The sequence below is a fragment of the Globicephala melas genome, chromosome 11 (genome assembly GCF_963455315.2).
Source record: "Globicephala melas chromosome 11, mGloMel1.2, whole genome shotgun sequence".
In the NCBI taxonomy this organism is placed as follows: domain Eukaryota; kingdom Metazoa; phylum Chordata; class Mammalia; order Artiodactyla; family Delphinidae; genus Globicephala; species Globicephala melas.
The window spans coordinates 30617530-30637629 of record NC_083324.2 but is presented as its reverse complement, the minus strand read 5'-3'; the positions used below and the strand labels follow the sequence as shown (position 1 = coordinate 30637629).

The following is a 20100-nucleotide window of genomic DNA, read 5'->3' as shown; positions in this document are numbered from 1 at the left end:
TTTTATTTTCAAAATTTTTCTTAAGAATAAAGCTTTTATATGTACTTAGTATGATTAATTCAGCCATCTGATTTGTTTATTTAATCCACAAGCGTATACTGTGCCTGGGGTACAACCGTAGATGCTAAGACAGAAAAACAAGAGAGAATGCTGCAGTGGTTAAGCCACATATATCTGAGTCCAGGCCCTGGTTTCATCATTTACCAGCTGTATGTGATTGGGCAAATCACCTAATCTCTCTGTGCCTTAGTTTCTTAATCTATAAAATGGAACCATAGTGTATACCTCATGGGATTTTTGGTGGACTAAAATAATGTATACAAATGCTTAGCATAGTACCTGACAAACAGCTATACTAAGTGTCTCCAAACTTAACGATTTGTGCCTTTATCAGAACGTGTTTGAGTGTGTACCTTCCAATGTATGTTTATTTATAAAATTAAACAAATGTACAACTATATTAAAATAGTATGTATGGTATAAAACATACACACACACAAAATAGAAATGAAAATGGTTGAACTTAAAGAAATAAATGTAAATAGTGTGAAACTCAGCTGATTCTTTTTGATACACCTCGTCTGGGGTGAGTACATCTCTCTTAGGAGACCTCTAGGTTGGCAATCAATACATATGCTCCCTGTTATTATTATTCTTTCCTCTCATTTTCCTTGGCCCCTTTCATCCATTCTGTACTATGCTAGGAGCTGGGAGTATAAGGAAAATGAGACATATCTCTGTCCTCATGGAGCTCAGTCTAGAAAGGGAGACCTAACAGGTATTATAAGTTGGGGTATTATAATGTATCATGATCAATACTACAAGAGATATGACTAAGATGCAACTGCCCAGTAGAATTAGAAAAAGCCTCACAGAAGTCTAAGGTGGCATGTGATAGTAATTAAATTTGTTGACAAATGGAATGAGTGGCCTTCATAGGGAGTGAACTCTCTCCACCACCAGAGGTATTGAAGCAGAGGTTGGGGAAGTAAATACGTGCCTGGAATACTGCAGTAATCTGCAGTGGAAATGGATTGATCATTCCTTAATTTATCCCACAAATACTTACTGAGACCTTTTTATGTGCTAGAAACTGGTGGTGCTAACTTTGCTTAAAACTCTATATTTCCATGATTTTATTTGATACAACAGTAAAATGTATTCTGACAACACCCTGGAAGGGGCAGCCAAAAGTGAGCAGAGAGAAAGAAGCAACTTTCTCTAGGGTCATGAATAGAGCAACTGGTGGCAGAGAGAGGTAATTAACAGTCCCTTGATACATTCTTGATTTGCAGTCTCTTAAACCATTTCAAAATCACCAGAAAGGCTAAATCATTTATTAATTTTTTTAAAAAAGAAGGCTTGCAATAAAGTCTTCACATTAAAGTAGACCCAGAACAAGATGTCATCTAACTAAATTATGCAACTCCTGAGAGGCAAAGTGTTTTATGTAATTCTATCTCTTAAAGGCTCAAACTGTTATGTATAACCCAATTTTGTCTCAAAATATCCTTGTAGGAAAGAGGGGAGACATATCAATCAGATTTGTTTTAGGAGCAAGATAATGGGCTCAAGGCTATATAATTCAGCTGTGCTCAGACTCCCAGGCAAGTCCTTCCCTTATAAAGCATTCAAGCCATTTGTTTTCATTGACGTTTTTTCAGACAGTTTTGGGAGCCTAAGACAGTGAAGTTACAAAGACAAGTATGATGTGGCCCCTGCTTTCATCTAGGAGGGCAATTAAGAGTTCTAAAGAAATGAGTATACAATAAGGTAACATATACGGAGGTATAGTATTAATAATCACACAGAGCTTTGATAATGATTAAAAGGAAAACTGATAACTCCAGCAAAATGATAAAACACAACAAACAAAAATAATCTTTCAACTTGATGCCCTTCACCTAATCCGTGTTCTCAAAGATTTTAAGACAGAACAGCTTAATTGATCAAATATCTGCCTATAGAATTTTGTGAGCCTCAGATAAGACCCAATTCTATTGAACTGTAGGTGACACAAGACTGAGTTTACAATGGTGGTGCAGAGGCAAAGTGAGACATGGACACCAGTTAATAAGATGAGATGACGAACCTCCTTCTATTTTATATGGTTGGGAGAGTAACAGAATTGAGAGAAAACTGGGTCGTTATTCTCATTCTGGAGCCTATAAAAATCTTCGAGACTCCTGAATCAGGTTTGCATTGTGACAGTGCCTGATAGCTAGGGCATAGGAGACATCATGTTGTAAAAACTCTTAATAAAAGTTCTAACAATCACTTTCCAGCTCTTTGTATTCCTTTAAGTTACCCCAAGACTCAAAAGGTGCTACTGCTACAAAAGGGATAGTGGCTCTTATAACAGAAGGCAACGTGAGAAAAGGGAGATATACCAAATAGTCTGGCATTTCAGAAAAGAGAGAGGTCACTTCTTGTAGGATCAGGCAAGGCTTCATGGAGGAGATGTTCTTTAAGCCAGGCCTTGAAGGATAGGAAGGGTGATATAGAAGCACATTCTAAGCATCAGGCAGGAAAACATGGGGTAGTTAGAAGTATGGAGCTTATATTCATAGAAAGCATTATTTACTTATACATACTGTTTTAGAAATGAAATTTGTAATACTGTTCCAAAGTAACAAGAATGAAAATACCTAGAATTTAACGTAAATCTTATAAGACCAGATGGTTCCACTTCCTTGTGGAAGTGGCCCAAGTCGTGTTAAAGAATATAGAATTCTACCAAAAGGCATAATTTTAATAGCTCCCAAATGGAAACTACCCAAATGCCTATCAACAGTAGAATGGATAAATAAATGGTGTGAGAGTCACACAGTAGGACACTATATTGAAGTGACTGATATATTGAATCTTACAAATGAAATGCTGAGTGAGAGAACCCAGACACAAGAGACCATACACTGGTAAAACTAGTCTTGGCAGGTAGGGGGTGTTTGTGAGGGCGTAGTGACAGAAAAGGATAGTGACAGGGAGGGAGCACAATGGGGCTTCTGGGGTGCTGGCATCGTTTTCTTTCTTGATTCAGATGATGGTCACATGTGTTTGTTCAGTTTGGGAAAATCCGTCTAAGTATATGTTTATGATATGCACACTTCTCTGTGGCCAACAGGAGCAAAGAAGTCTAAGAGTCAAAGAGAGATTTCCTAGGAAGTGATTAGTCATTAATCATTGGCACCTTACTCTGGACTGTCTTAATTGGGGAAAAAAAGCAGTTTGTAAATGTGGCTGGGAGTCAGTATCATGGTAGTTTCAAACTTGTATTTATTATTAAGAGTTTTAAAGATGTAATTAGGAAGTTTTGTGAGTTTTTTTGAACCTCAACACGACAGCAAGAAAAGTGGAAGTCCATTTTCCAAAACTAATTTTAAACTTTAATCGGCATTTTAATTTGAAGATTAATCTCCTCCCTATTGCTATTTGCAGACAGTGTTTAATTCCTATATTGACATTTTTAATACTAATAGCTCATGGTAAATTAGTGTTCTAGAGCATCTCTTTTCCAACTAGCACTTCTTGAAGACTTGTTTCAAATTCTTGAGCTACTTACCCACACAAGAATTTACTCTGATTCATTGGGGACACAGGCCCACTAACAATAGGAATGAAGAGAAGACAGAAGCCACAAACATGAGCTCTAAGTGACACATACTTGAGCTCATAACTCATTCACAATTACACGGTAGCTTTCAGCATGTCCTCACCACACAAAGAGATAAATCAAAACTTAAAGACCAAGCCACAGTACAACTTGAAAACCTGTGCTAAATTTAAGAGATGCTACGTCAACTTGCACAGCATAAATTAAGAGTCAGGCTATTCAAAAGAACCAACCGGTCAGAATCTAGATCTTTTTTTTTTTTTTTTAACATCTTTATTGGAGTATAATTGCTTTACAATGGTGTGCTAGTTTCTGCTTTATAATAGTGAATCAGTTATACATATACATATGTTCCCATATCTCTTCCCTCTTGCGTCTCCCTCCCTCCCACCCTCCCTATCCCGCCCCTCTAGGTGGTCACAAAGCACCGAGCTGATCTCCCTGGCATTCACGTGGACATAGGCTTAACCAGACCCAATGTTGCCTCTGAAATGTCTGTCACAAACATTTCAGCGTGTGACCTGGAGACACTTCACAACACTTGACTCAATCCATACTTCATTATTCATGAATAATAATCTCTCAAAATGTCTCAGGTAAAGAATTGTTGGCTAATTAAATCCAATAGCGGCAAAATTCCTTGCAAAGCGATAGCTATCTATCTTATATATGTGGCTCTCTCTTTCTTGGCACGAAAAGATTTAAAGAAAAAGATCTTTATATTTATGTGCTATATTTGTATAGAGTACTCTTTTAATCCATGACCTAAAAAGAAATATACTTCCATATATTTTGCCTTGGTAGTCAGCTTGCTAATTTTCAGAAAGAATTCTCTGACAAACATAGCTGATCTCTTATTAACCTTAAAGTGAGCTGATAAACAATTTGTAATTTTCCAGCATCTATCTTCTGAGTTTAAGAATAATAGACTAGAAGGAATCTAGTAAAACCAAATTGAACAGGTTTTATATTATATTCAAGGATATGCCATCTACAAGGTGAAGTGTAGCCTTATACATGGGGCAAGCATAGTAGCCATTCAATAAGTGGTAGTTTAAAATATTATTTAAAGAAGCAGGAGGGAAACAATTACTGAGACTGCTTATAGAGATGAAAACAGCAGACGCAAGCCAACTGATGCTTCTGGAGTGGGAAGATGATAATTTTTAAGTAAGTTTGAACTGTTTAGAATAAAAAACTGGTTGTAAAACATTAACAACAGATATACCAACATCTGTGTATGCTTCTGCACATTAAAATACTGCAAAGCTTCAAGTGGCAATAGAAGTTAAATTGCCACATGATCACAGACTTTTTTCAGTGGTCTTTAACTAAGGGTGATAGGCCAGTGTGGAAGGTACACAGGCTTTTCTGGCCAGATCTCCTGGGTTTGATACTCTGCCTTGTTACTTATTATATGTGAACAAGCTAAACCTCTCTCCTTCCTTATCTTTCAAATAAGTAAGCCCTCTCATGAGGGGTGAAAATGGAGAGTGGAGATAGTATGGGACACCTTGTAGAGGGCCTGGCACATGGCAAGTACTCCAAATTCTTAAAGCCACAAACGAGGTTCTTAATCAAAGACCTCAATCTCAATGTGTTTAGAAAATAGCCTAGTACCTCTTACAGAAAGAAGGAAAATTACAAATTTGACTTGCTCCTCTTTAAAATTAGGAAGAACAAGACATCAAAGAAGATGGATTTCTTCCATAAACATTCGATTAGTAGGATGCTAACCTTAGCATTGGAATACTGGAGAACTGACAATGAAATGCCACAGTGTGTTGGTTAAACCACTAATGTATTTTCATTGATTCATACTTCTGATAGTCTCTTAATTTTTGTCAAGACTTTCTAGCTACAATTTCTGAAACTTTTGAGAATTTGAAACTGCTCCTCTTCATCAGAGTAACTGGCATATTGTTTGCATAACTAACTACTCAGAAATGGAGATATCAAAATGTCCTAATAACTCTCGCAATTCCATATCATTACCTGGATTTTAAACCACAATTCCATTTAAATTATTTTAACATACATATATTCTAGACCATTTTGCCTTGGTGGATAACTAAATTAGACACTAGATACAAAGAAAGTGAAAGAAACAAACCACCCTGTAGTATTAGCAGCAGTTCAGACAGAAAAATATTCAAAAAGAAGGCAGAGGGCTAGGAGTGAGTTCCACCTGGGAAATTTCTATGCCTAATTCAAATATTTTTACTGGTGACACAAATGTTATTTAATCACCAAGTTCTATAGCTTCAGCAATATACCCAGCAGTACATTGACAGATAAGACTGAGATAATGACCTTGTTTTTTCAGAGACAAGGAAAGAGTGCAGTTTCAACAAAATATCAAATATCAGACTCTTTTTCCAAAGACTATTAATTGGCAGGAATGTCCAATTTAATAAATGAAATATTCTTCCCATGGTTAACAGTGTGGTTTATGAAATGCTGTCAGTCCTGCCCAAGTTCAATTCACTCTATCAATCATGAAGCTACACACCTACAATTTAGTTCTGGGAACATGGCAAGTACATTGAGGGTGGTCTCTGGGGAATGACTGGAGAGACATCACATCCTGCTTCTAAATGTTTTTCTCTCTTCAGTGTATCCTTGAAAAAATATCAACATGTTACCTGGAAGAAGTGACCCATTAATTTACTCTTATGTTAACACTGGATTCAATGATAAGCAGAGGACAAGAAGCATATATAGTTATCACTTATTGAACAATCTCAATAATTAGTTTCTAGAATTTGATTGAAATTGAAAGGTTTGCTTTAGAATGCCAGGCATAGTGGTTTACAATTCTAACTACTCATAAACAGGTACAAGAAAATATCCTGTTGGACTATGGGATACTAGTTCTACATATACTATCTCATTTAATACTCACAACAACCCTATGGAATAAGTATTGTTATTTTCTCCAAGTTTACATATGACATAACCAAGGCTAAAAGAGGTTAAGAAATGTGTCCACGGTCACATAAGTAAAAAGAAGCAAAGCTAGGAGTCAAATCAGGTCTGTCTGATTTGAGCTGGTGCTCTGAACCATGGTGCCCACTGCTCCTGACTTCTCAGTTCCGAAGAATGAAAATGTGGATAGACATGACATAGGGCCCTGTTTGGGGAAGGCCTTGAGGGCAGCAAAGGGAAGGATCAGGGCAGCATGAGGTCGGTGGGCATCTGTGGTGGAAGCTGCTGAAGGAGGGAGAGTCACCCCTAAGTGAACCTCCCCAATTGGGCCAGGGTGATGTATAATATACAAGGCAACCTGACCCTGAGACAGGTGTTTTACAACAACGGAATATTGTAGCTGAAGCAAGTCAGGGGTGAGAAAGACATTTATGAATTCTTCAAACAATGCAGTATTGTTAGAAAGACAGCTGTAAATGGCATACTTGAGTGGCAAATTCAAAAAGAGAAAGATGGCATCACTTTGAACAAAGAGTATTATACACCCTAGAAAATGCAGAAATTTATGTAATGGAATAATGCCTTTAGAACCCTAAAATAATTTACAAATTCATTTTTCTCTAAGTTTGTTGAGCATAAATTGCATTGAATAGTAAACTTTTATAACTTAAAAAATATATGATGATAGATATTCACTGCTCCAATACTGGGCTCAAGTTCATCAGGGAGGCGATGAAACTAATCCTTTTTTATTATCCAAAAAAAAAAAAGACTTGATGATTAAGAGAAAAATTTGCTCACATCATACCATGGTCTAAAATATCTTTAAAAGTGTCTTTCCATAATTCAGTTCTGATTTTCAAAAATGGAAATGTGAAAATTCAACTCAAAAGTTACATATATTTTACAATGTTTTTCCTATAAAAAGTCATGTCTTTTTTTCTAAAGAGAATATCTGAATTTGTAATTGGTAGCATATTTTGTCATTCTTATGAAAATAACAATTCTTCAAAAACTCCAACTTTTTTCTGGAACCACAAAGACTGTTATATATGTCTTGTTTATTTGTTTAAAGGTGCACATAACAACATCTGCAGGTTTAAAATGATTCATTCAAGGTTATTTGAATGCAGTTATACATGTGGAAAAGTTTAATTACCAGCTAGCTATATGATTGCAATACTACCCAGAGGGCTGTACTTCTTTCTTAATTAAAAATATTTGAACTTAATAATAGAGAACTCTATTAAGATGTGAATAAAACATTGCAAGAAAGAAGTTTACCAAGCAGTTAGCAAATCAATTTCAGTAAGCGTTCCTTAAAAATTACTAGTACTCTTCCATATCAGGGGATTCGGAAGACAATTTTCTTGCACCTCATTTTGTAAGAGCCTTTATTTTTCTTCTGTCATAAAGTTGCTTCACGTTGGCACTTTGCGAGAGCACAGATTTTCAATGGGATGTTCACTTGCAATTCCTGATTGTGGTACCTTGATGCCTAGGTTGATGGCTCAGATACATCCAGTCTGCCACAGCCCAGTAAATGACATGACCATCTGTCTGGTTACTCAAGTCCTAAACCTAAGCATCATCTTTGATTCTGCCTGTTTCTTCTTTCTTACATCCTGTCAGTCCTACTTCCCCATTATTCCAGTAATCTGCTACTTCTCTTCATCTCCACTGTGAACTATCAGAGTAATGCCTCAATTGCCTTCCCTGCTTCTATGCCTGCCGTATTGAATCCATTCTGGAGGCAGCCAGAGGAGACCTTTTGAATATAAATGTCATTGCCTTGCTTAATAACCTTCAAAGACTTACCATTGCATTTGGAATAAAGGCCACCCTCTTCGCCATGTCCTTCCTGACCTTACACGATCTGGGCCTGTTCACCTCTCTGATGTCACCCTGTTCCTGATGCCTAAAACATTATCCTCTAGTTCTTTGCATGGGTGCCTTCATCTTAAACTTTAGCTCTCACCTCAAATGCCACCTACTCAGTCAGATACTAGGTTAAGTGCCCACAATTCTATGCATCCTACCACTCTATTATATCACCCAGTTTTTTTGCTTCCCAAGTCTTTATCATATAAAGTTTATAATCACTGTATGAACTTGTTTATTTGTTGTCTGTGTCTTCCAACAGATATAAGCTCCCTGAGGAGAGAGGCTTCATCTTTCTTGCTCAGTGTATCGCTAGCAGCTGGGAGAATACCTGACCTGATAAGCTGTCAACAGAAGAGGAGGTGCTCTTACTTATTCAGAAGTAGAACCAGAAGAAGTATACTCCATCACCTGGAGGTCCTTTATTTTAGAAACCTAGCTTAGGTGGTAGAACCTCCATACATATCAGAACTCTACATATAGGGACTATGATGCTAGCCAGCAAAGGTAATTTCACACCTGTATTCATATTAATATTAAATGGACTTCTAGTTCCAGGAGAATTCTCAAAATTTTCTTCTTGCATCAAGCACAATTCTTTTGATTCATACCAGTAGAATCTTTCTAGGCCTGTCTGAGCTCATCAGGCCTGTGTTACAATTCAATACTGGGGCCACACTATTAAGTATTAAATATTATATATATTGAAAGAAAAAAAGGTTTTTACTGAAATTAAATCCAATTTGTGGGGACTTCCCTGGTGGCACAGTGGTTAAGAATCCGCCTGCCAATACAGGGGACACGGGTTTGAGCCCTGGTCTGGGAAGATCCCACGTGCCTCGGAGCCACTGAGCCCGTCTACCACAACTACTGAGCCTGTGTCTAGAGCCCTCGTGCCACGATTACTGAAGCCTGAGTGCCTAGAACCTGTGCTCTGCAGCAAGAGAAGCCACCACAATGAGAAGCCTGCGTACCACAATGAAGAGCAGCCCCCGCTCGCCGCAACTAGAGAGAGCCTGCACGCAGCAATGAAGACCCAACTAAGCCAAAAATAAATAAATAAAATAAATAAATTTATTAAAAAAACCCTGCAGTTTGTGGATGCAATTAAGTTAGAAGAAGAAATAAAAAACATCCAGATTGGAAAGGAAGTAGAACTATCTCTATTTGCAATGACATGATCTTGTATATAGAAAATCCAAAGGAATTCACAAAACACTATTAGAACTAATAGATGTTCAGCAAGATTGCAAGATACAAAATCAATTTAAAAATCAATTGTATGGAGGGACCTTCAAGACGGCAGAGGAGTAAGATGTTAAATCACCTTCCTCCCCACAAATACATAAAAAATACATCTACAGGTGGAACAATTCCTACAGAACACCTACTGAACGCTGGCAGACCTCAGACTTCCCAAAAGGCAAGAAACCACCCACGTACCTGGGTAGGGTAAAAGAAAAAAGAAAAAACAGAGACAAAAGAATAGGGATGGGACCTGCACCAGTGGGAGGGAGCTGTGAAGGAGGAAAAGTTTCCACACACTAGGAAGCCCCTTCACTGGCGGAGACAGGGGGTGGCGCAGGGGGGAAGCTTCGGAGACATGGAGGAGAGCGCAGCAACAGGGGTGCAGAGGACAAAGCGAAGAGACTCCTGCACAGAGGATCGGCGCCGACCAGCACTCACCAGCCCGAGAGGCTTGTCTGCTCCCCCACCGGAGCGGGCGGGGGCTGGGAGCTGAGGCTCAGGCTTCGGTTGGCGCGCAGGGGCGTGAACACAGCCTGCAGGGGGTTAGTGCACCACGGCTGCGGGAGGGAGTCCGGGGAAAAGTCTGGACCTGCCGAAGAGGCAAGAGACTTTTTCTTCCCTCTTTGTTTCCTTGTGCGCGAGGCGAGGGGATTAAGAACGCTGCTTAAAGGAGCTACCGAGGGGTGCGAGCTGCGGCTAAAAGCGCAGACCCCAGAGACGGGCATGAGACGCTAAGTCTGCTGCTGCCGCCACCAAGAAGCCTGTGTGCGAGCACAGGTCACTCTCCACACCCCCCTTCCAGGAAGCCTGTGCAGCCCGCCACTGCCAAGGTCCCGGGATCCAGGGACAACTCCCCCGGGAGAACGCGGCGCGCCTCAGGCTGGTGCAACATTACGCCAGCCTCTGCCGCCGCAGGCCCGCCCCGCACTCTGTGCCCCTCCCTCTCCCCGGCCTGAGTGAGCCAGAGCCCCCGAATCAGCGGCTCCTTTAACCCCGTCCTGTCTGAGTGAAGAACAGACGCCCTCCGGCGACCTACACGCAGAGGCGGGGCCAAATCCAAAGCTGAGCCCCTGGAGCTGTGCGAACAAAGAAGAGAAAGGGAAATCACAATCAACTGGATGTACCCTGCATCTGTGGAATACATGAATAGACAACGAATCATCCCAGATTAAGGAGGTGGACTTTCAGAGCAAGATTTATTATTTTTTCCCCTTTTCCTCTTTTTGTGAGGGTGTATGTGTATGCTTCTGTGTGAGATTTTGTCTGTATAGCTTTGCTTTCACCATTTGTCCGAGGGTTCTATCCATCTGTTTTTTTTTTTTTTTAAACATCTTTATTGGGGTATAATTGCTTTACAATGGTGTGTTAGTTTCTGCTTTATAACAAAGTGAATCAGTTATACATATACATATGTTCCCATATCTCTTCCCTCTTGCGTCTCCCTCCCTCCCACCCTCCCTATCCCACCCCTCCAGGCGGTCACAAAGCACCGAGCCGATATCCCTGTGCCATGCGGCTGCTTCCCACTAGCTATCTACCTTACGTTTGTTAGTGTATATATGTCCATGCCTCTCTCTCGCCCTGTCACAGCTCACCCTTCCCCCTCCCCATATCCTCAAGTCCATTCTCCAGTAGGTCTGTGTCTTTATTCCTGTCTTACCCCTAGGTTCTTCATGACATTTTTTTTTCTTAAATTCCATATATATGTGTTAGCATACGGTATTTGTCTTTTTCATCCATTTTTTAAAAAAAATTTTTTTCTTATTACTTTTTATTTTAATAACTTTATTTTATTTTACTTTTTCTTCTTTCTTTCCTTCCTTCCCTCCTTTAGACAATGAATCATCCCAAATTGAGGAGGTGGACTTTGAGAGCAAGATTTATGATTTTTCCCCCTTTTCCTCTTTTTATGAGTGTGTCTGTGTATGCTTCTGTGTGAGATTTTGTCTGTATAGCTTTGCTTCCACCATTTGTCCTAGGGTTCTATCCGTCTGTTTTTTTTTCTTAATAATTATTTTTTTTATTTTAATAACCTTATTATATTTTATCTTACTTTATCTTCTTTTTTCCTTCCTTCCCTCCTTCCTTCCTCCCTCCCTCCTCCCTCTCTTTCTTTCTTTCTTTCTTCTACTAATTCTTTCTACTTTTTCTCCCTTTTATTCTGAGGCGTGTTGCTGAAAGGCTCTTGGTGCTGCAGTCAGGAGTCAGTGCTGCGCCTCTGAGGTGGGAGAGCCAACTTCAGGACACTGGTCCATAAGAGACCTCCCAGCTCCACATAATATCAAACAGCGAAAATCTCCGAGAGATCTCCATCTCAACACCAGCACCCAGTTTCACTCAACGACCAGCAAGCTACAGTGCTGGACACCCTATGCCAAACAACTAGCAAGACAGGAACACAACCCTACCCATTAGCAGAAAGGCTGCCTAAAATCATAATAAGTCCATAGACACCCCAAAACACACCACCAGACGTGGACCTGCCCACGAGAAAGACAAGATCCAGCTTCATCCACCAGAACACAGGCACTAGTCCCCTCCACCAGGAAGCCTACACAACCCACTGAACCAACCTTAGCCACTGGGGACAGACACCAAAAACAACGGGAACTACGAACCTGCAGCCTTCAAAAAGGAGAACCCAAACACAGTAACATAAGCAAAATGAGAAGACAGAAAAACACACAGCAGATGAAGGAGCAAGATAAAAACCCACCAGACCTAACAAATGAAGAGGAAATATGCAGTCTACCTGAAAAAGAATTCAGAATGATGATAGTAAAGATGATCCAAAATCTTGGAAATAGAATAGACAAAATGCAAGAAACATTTAACAAGGACCTAGAAGAACTAAAGATGAAACAAACAATAATGAACAATACAATAAATGAAATTAAAAATACTCTAGATGGGATCAATAGCAGAATAACTGAGGCAGAAGAATGGATAAGTGACCTGGAAGATAAAATAGTGGAAATAACTACTGCAGAGCAGAATAAAGAAAAAAGACTGAAAAGAACTGAGGACAGTCTCAGAGACCTCTGGGACAACATTAAACGCACCAACATTCGAATTATAGGGGTTCCAGAAGAAGAAGAGAAAAAGAAAGGGACTGAGAAAATATTTGAAGAGATTATAGTTGAAAACTTCCCTAATATGGGAAAGGAAATAGTTAATGAAGTCCAGGAAGCACAGAGAGTCCCATACAGGATAAATCCAAGGAGAAATACGCCAAGACACATATTAATCAAACTGTCAAAAATTAAATACAAAGAAAACATATTAAAAGCAGCAAGGGAAAAACAACAAATAACACACAAGGGAATCCCATAAGGTTAACAGCTGATCTTTCAGCAGAAACTCTGCAAGCCAGAAGGGACTGGCAGGACATAGTTAAAGTGATGAAGGAGAAAAATCTGCAACCAAGATTACTCTACCCAGCAAGGATCTCATTCAGATTTGATGGAGATATTAAAACCTTTACAGACAAGCAAAAGCTGAGAGAGTTCAGCACCACCAAACCAGCTCTACAACAACTGCTAAAGGAACTTCTCTAGGCAAGAAACATAAGAGAACGAAAAGACCTACAATAACAAACCCCAAACAATTAAGAAAATGGGAATAGGAACATACATATCGATAATTACCTTAAATGTAAATGGACTAAATGCTCCCACCAAAAGACACAGATTGGCTGAATGGATACAAAAACAAGACCCATATATTTGCTGTCTACAAGAGACCCACTTCAGACCTAGAGACACATACAGACTGAAAGTAAGGGGATGGAAAAAGATATTTCATGCAAATGAAAACCAAAAGAAAGCTGGACTAGCAATTCTCATATCAGACAAAATAGATTTTAAAATAAAGACTATTAGAAGAGACAAAGAAGGACACTACATAATGATCAAGGGATTGATCCAAGAAGAAGATATAACAATTGTAAATATTCATGCACCCAACATAGGAGCACCTCAATACATAAGGCAAATACTAACAGCCATAAAAGGGGAAATCAACAGTAACACATTCATAGTAGGGGACTTTAACACTGCACTTTCACCAATGGACAGATCATCCAAAATGAAAATAAATAAGGAAACAAAAGCTTTAAATGATACATTAAACAAGATGGACTTAATTGATATTTATAGGACATTCCATCCAAAAACAACAGAATACACATTTTTCTCAAGTGCTCATGGAACATTCTCCAGGATAGATCATATCTTGGGTCACAAATCAAGCCTTGGTAAATTTAAGAAAATTGAAATTGTATCAAGTATCTTTTCCGACCACAAAGCTATGAGACTAGATATCAATTACAGGAAAAGATCTGTAAAAATTACAAACACATGTAGGCTAAACAATACACTACTTCATAACGAAGTGATCACTGAAGAAATCAAAGAGGAAATAAAAAAATACCTAGAAACAAATGACAATGGAGACACGACGACCCAAAATCTATGGGATGCAGCAAAAGCAGTTCTAAGAGGGAAGTTTATAGCAATACAATCCTACCTGAAGAAACAGGAAACATCTCGAATAAACAACCTAACCTTGCACCTAAAGCAATTAGAGAAAGAAGAACAAAAGAACCCCAAAGTTAGCAGAAGGAAAGAAATCATAAAAATCAGATCAGAAATAAATGAAAAAGAAATGAAGGAAATGATAGCAAAGATCAATAAAACTAAAAGCTGGTTCTTTGAGAAGATAAAATTGATAAACCATTAGCCAGACTCATCAAGAAAAAAAGGGAGAAGACTCAAATCAATAGAATTAGAAATGAAAAAGGAGAAGTAACAACTGACACTGCAGAAATACAAAAGATCATGAGAGATTACTACAAGCAGCTCTATGCCAATAAAATGGACAAACTGGAAGAAATGGACAAATTCTTAGAAATGCACAACCTGCCAAGACTGAATCAGGAAGAAATAGAAAATATGAACAGACCAATCAGAAGCACTGAAATTGAAACTGTGATTAAAAATCTTCCAACAAACAAAAGCCCAGGACCAGATGGCTTCACAGGCAAATTCTATCAATCATTTAGAGAAGAGCTAACACCTATGCTTCTCAAACTCTTCCAAAATATAGCAGAGGGAGGAACACTCCCAAACTCATTCAACGAGGCCATCATCACCCTGATACCAAAACCAGACAAGGATGTCACAAAGAAAGAAAATTACAGGCCATTATCACTGATGAACATAGATGCAAAAATCCTCAACAAAATACTAGCAAACAGGGCTTCCCTGGTGGCGCAGTGGTTGAGAGTCCGCCTGCTGATGCAGAGGACGTGGGTTCATGCTCCGGTCCTGGAAGATCCCACATGCCGCGGAGCAGCTGGGCCCGTGAGCCATGGCCGCTGAGCCTGCACGTCCGGAGCCTGTGCTCCACAGCGGGAGAGGCTGCAACAATGAGAGGCCCGCGTACCGTAAAAAAAAAAAAAAAAAAACTAGCATACAGAATCCAATAGCACATTAAACGGGTCATACAACATGATCAAGTGGAGTTTATTCCAGGAATGCAGAGATTCTTCAATATACGCAAATCAATCAACGTGATACACCATATTAACAAATTGAAGGAGAAAAACCATATGATCATCTCAATAGATGCAGAGAAAGCTTTCGACAAAATTCAACACCCATTTATGGTAAAAACTCTGCAGAAAGTAGGCACAGAGGGAACTTTCCTCAACATAATAAAGGCCATATATGACAAACCCACAGCCAACATCATCCTTAATGGTGAAAAACTGAAAGCATTTACACTAAGATCAGGAACAAGACAAGGTTGCCCACTATCACCACTCTTATTCAACATAGTTTTGGAAGTTTTAGCCACAGCAATCAGAGCAGAAAAGGAAATAAAAGGAATCCAAATCGGAAAAGAAAAAGCAAAGCTGTCACTGTTTGCAGATGACATGATACTATGCATAGAGAATCCTAAAGATGCTACCAGAAAAATACTAGAGCTAATCAATGAATTTGGTAAAAGTAGCAGGATACAAAATTAATGCACAGAAATCTCTTGCATTCCCATACACTAATGATGAAAAATCTGAAAGAGAAATCAAGGAAACACGCCCATTTACCATTGCAACAAAAAGAATAAAATACCTAGGAATAAATCTACCTAGGGAGACAAAAGACCTGTATGCGGGAAAGTATAAGACACTGATGAAAGATATTAAAGATGATACCAACAGATGGAGAGATATACCATGTTCTTGGATTGGAAGAATCAATATTATGAAAATGATTATACCACCCAAAGCAATCTACAGATTCAATGCAATCCCTATCAAATTACCAATGGCATTTTTTATGGAACTAGAGCAAATAATCTTAAAATTTGTATGGAGACACAAAAGACCCTGAAGAGCCAAAGCAGTCTTGAGGGAAAAAAACGGAGTGGGAGGAATCAGATTCCCTGACTTCAGACTATAATACAAAGCTACAGTAATCAAGACAATATGGTACTGGCACAAAAGCAGAAACTTAGATCAATGGAACAAGAGAGAAAGCCCAGAAAAAACCCATGCACCTATGGTCAACTAATCTATGATAAAGGAGGCAAGGATATACAATGGAGAAAAGACAGTCTCTTCAATAAGTGGTGCTGGGAAAACTGGACAGCTACATGTAAAAGAATGAAATTAGAACACTCCCTAACACCATACATAAAAATAAACTCAAAATGGATTCGAGACCTAAATGTAAGACCAGACACTATCAAACTCTTAGAGGAAAACATAGGAAGAGCACTCTTTGAGATAAATCACAGCAAGATGTTTTTTGATCCACCTCCTAGAGTACTGGAAATAAAAACAAAAATAAACAAATGGGACCTAATGAACCTTCAAAGCTTTTGCACAGCAAAGGAAACCATAAACAAGACCAAAAGACAACCCTCAGAATGGGAGAAAATATTTGCAAACGATTCAACGGACAAAGGATTAATCTCCAAAATATATAAATAGCTCATGCAGCTCAGCATTAAAGAAACAAACGACCCAATGCAAAAGTGGGCAGAAGACCTAAATAGACATTTCTCCAAAGAAGACATACAGATGGCCAAGAAGCACATGAAAAGCTGCTCAACATCACTAATTATTAGAGAAATGCAAATCAAAACTACAATGAGGTATCACCTCACACCAGTTAGAATGGGCATCATCAGAAAATCTACAAACAACAAATGCTGGGGAGGGTGTGGAGAAAAGGGAACCCTCTTGCACTGTTGGTGGCAATGTAAATTGATACAGCCACTATGGAGAACCGTATGGAGGTTCCTTAAAAAACCAGAAATAGAATTACCATATGACCCAGCAATCCCACTACTGGGCATATATCCAGAGAAAACCATAATTCAAAAAGGCGCATGCAATGCTATATTCATTGCAGCACTGTTTAAAATAGCCAGGTCGTGGAAGCAACCTAAATGCGCATCGACAGACGAATGGATGAAGAAGATGTGGTACATATATACAATGGAATATTACTCAGCCATAAAAAGGAATGAAACTGGGTCATTTGTTGAGACGTGGATGGATCTAGAGACTGTCATACAGAGTGAAGTAAGTCAGAAAGAGAAAAACAAATATCGTATATTAAAACATGTATGTGGAACCTAGAAAAATGGTACAGATGAACCGATTTGCAGGGCAGAATTTGGGACACAGATGTAGAGAACAAACGTATGGACACCAAGGGGGGAAAGCCGTGGGGGTGGGGTGGGGATGGTGGTGTGATGAACTGGGGGATTGGAATTGACATGTATACACTGATGTGTATAAAACTGATGAATAATAAGAACCTGCTGTATAAAAAAATAAAATACAATTAAAAAATTCAAAAAAAAAGACAACAGAAAATGTCAGTCAAACTAAGAGCTGGTTCTTTGAAAAGATAAACAAAATTGATAAACCTTTAGCTAAACTCACTAAGAAAAAAAGACAGAAGGCTGTGATAAATAAAATCAGAAATGAAAGAGGATAAATAACAGATACCACAGAAAGACAAAGGATTATAAGAGAATAGTATGAACACAAATTAGACATATTATGCTGACAAATTTAACAACCTAAGAAATGGACAAACTCTTAGACATAAGAGTTTCATACAACCTTCCAAGACTGAATCATGGAGGAACAGAAAATCTGAATAGACTGATCACTAATAAAAAGACTGAAACATTAATCAAAAACCTCCCCAAAAGAAAAGTTCAGGACGAGGTGTCTTCACAGGTGAACTCTGTCAAATATTCAAAGAGGATTTAATACCTATCATTTTCAAACTCTTCAAAAAATTAAAGAGGAAGGAATGATTCCAAACTCATTTTACGAGACCAACATTACCGTTATGCCAAAACCAGACTAACTCAACACAAAAAAAGAAAATTACAGACCAATATCTTTGATGAACATAGATGCAAAAATCGTCAACAAAATATGAGCCAACCAAATACAGCAATACATTAAAAGGACCATATTCCTTGATAAAGTGGGGCTGATTCCAGGGATGCAAACATGGCTCAACATTCACAAATAAATAAATGGGATATACCACATTAATAAAACAAAGGAAAAAAGCATATGATCATCTCAGTAGATGCAGAAAAAGCATTTGACCAGATTCAACACCCATTTCTGATAAAAATCTCTCAATAAAATAGGTATAGAAAGAACGTACTTCAACATAGTACAAGTCATATATGACAAACTCACAGCTAACATCACACTAAATGGTGAAAAATTGAAAGCTATCCCTCTAAAATCAGGAAAAAGACAAGGATGCCCAAGGATGCCCACTCTCACCACTCTTATTCAACACAGTATTGGAAGTCCTAGCCAGAGCAATTAGGCAATAAAAAGAGAGAAAAGGCATTCCAGTTAGAAAGGAAGAAGTAAAACTGTCACTATTTGCAGATGACATGATTTTATATAGAGAGAATCCTTAAGACTCCACCAAAAAAACATTAGAAATAATAAACAAATACGGTATAGTTGCAGGGTACAAAATCAACATACAAAAAAGTCTGTTGCATTTCTGTATGCTAACAATGAGCTATAAGAAAGAAAAATTAAGAAAACAATCCCACTGACAATCACAACAAAAAGAATAAAATACCTAGGAATAAATTTAAACAAGGAGGTGAAAGACCTGCAAAGTATAAGACATTGTTGAAAGAAGTTGAAGACACAAATAAATGGAAAGATATTCCGTGCTCATGAATTGGAAGAATTAACATACGGACATTAAAATGTCCATATTACCTAAAGCAATCTACAGATTCAATGCAACCCCTATCAAAATCCCAAGGAATAAAAAATAAATAAAGAAATATTAGTTGATGGTAATGATGTATATGTCTATTATCTGCACTAGGTAATCCACTCTAACACGCTTAGAATATAATTGAACCAAAATTTTACACTGTAACACACACAGAATACTTAGGACATGACAAATTTAAAAAAAGCTTTAATGCTTAAAAAAAAGAAATATAAGTGTCATTTGTTCTGCATAGCCTCATTTGTTCTCTAGTTTCTAAGGACAGCGATGGGGGAACTGAAGGAAGAAAAATACTCACACAGGAAGGAAAAAAATCAATCTGATGGACATGAATATAGCCACCAAACTAGCCTAGGGATTTATTCAATGACACTGCTTTACTGTTAACCTTCACTCATATAATTTATTATTTGGGAAACGGCTGCAAAGAGACCAGAAAGTGAATAGAATAACGATGTTTTTATGGCTCCTAATGTAGATTGTTATTGAAAATCTATCAATTTTACTGGCAAACCTTTGGCTCAAAAATAAGATCTTCATTTATAACTTGCAGGCAGTGATAACTCAAATTATGAGAAGTAACTGGGAAATAAAAAATAACTATCATGATAATTATCTTTCTCATTAAAAACATGAGGCATTCTGTAATTGTTGGGATGTGCAAGATACTCTTTTAACATCTGCTGCTACTGAGCTAAAACACATCTAAACAGGAAAGAAAATACATTACTGAGTGTTACTCTTGTACTGTTGGTGGGAATGTAAACTGATACAGCCACTATGCAGAACAGTATGGAGTTTCCTTAAAAAGCTAAAAATAGAACTACCGTATGACCCAGCAATCCCACTACTGGGCATATACCCTGAGAAAGCCATAATTCAAAAAGAGTCATGTACCACAATGTTCACTGCAGCTCTATTTACAATAGCCAGGACATGGAAGCAACCTAAGTGTCCATCGACAGATGAATGGATAAAGAAGATGTGGCACATATATACAATGGACTATTACTCTGCCATAAAAAGATACGAAATTGTGTTATTTGTAGGGAGGTGGATGGACCTGGAGTCTGTCATACAGAGTGAAGTTAAGTCAGAAAGAGAAAAACAAATACCGTA

General features: G+C 38.3%; 1 protein-coding gene across 12 annotated transcripts in view; it reads right to left on the bottom strand.

The window, feature by feature from the left end:
* The window catches only part of CFAP20DC (CFAP20 domain containing), a 352715-nt gene that overhangs the window by 148659 nt on the left and 183956 nt on the right, over positions 1–20100 (bottom strand). The window lies entirely within an intron of this gene.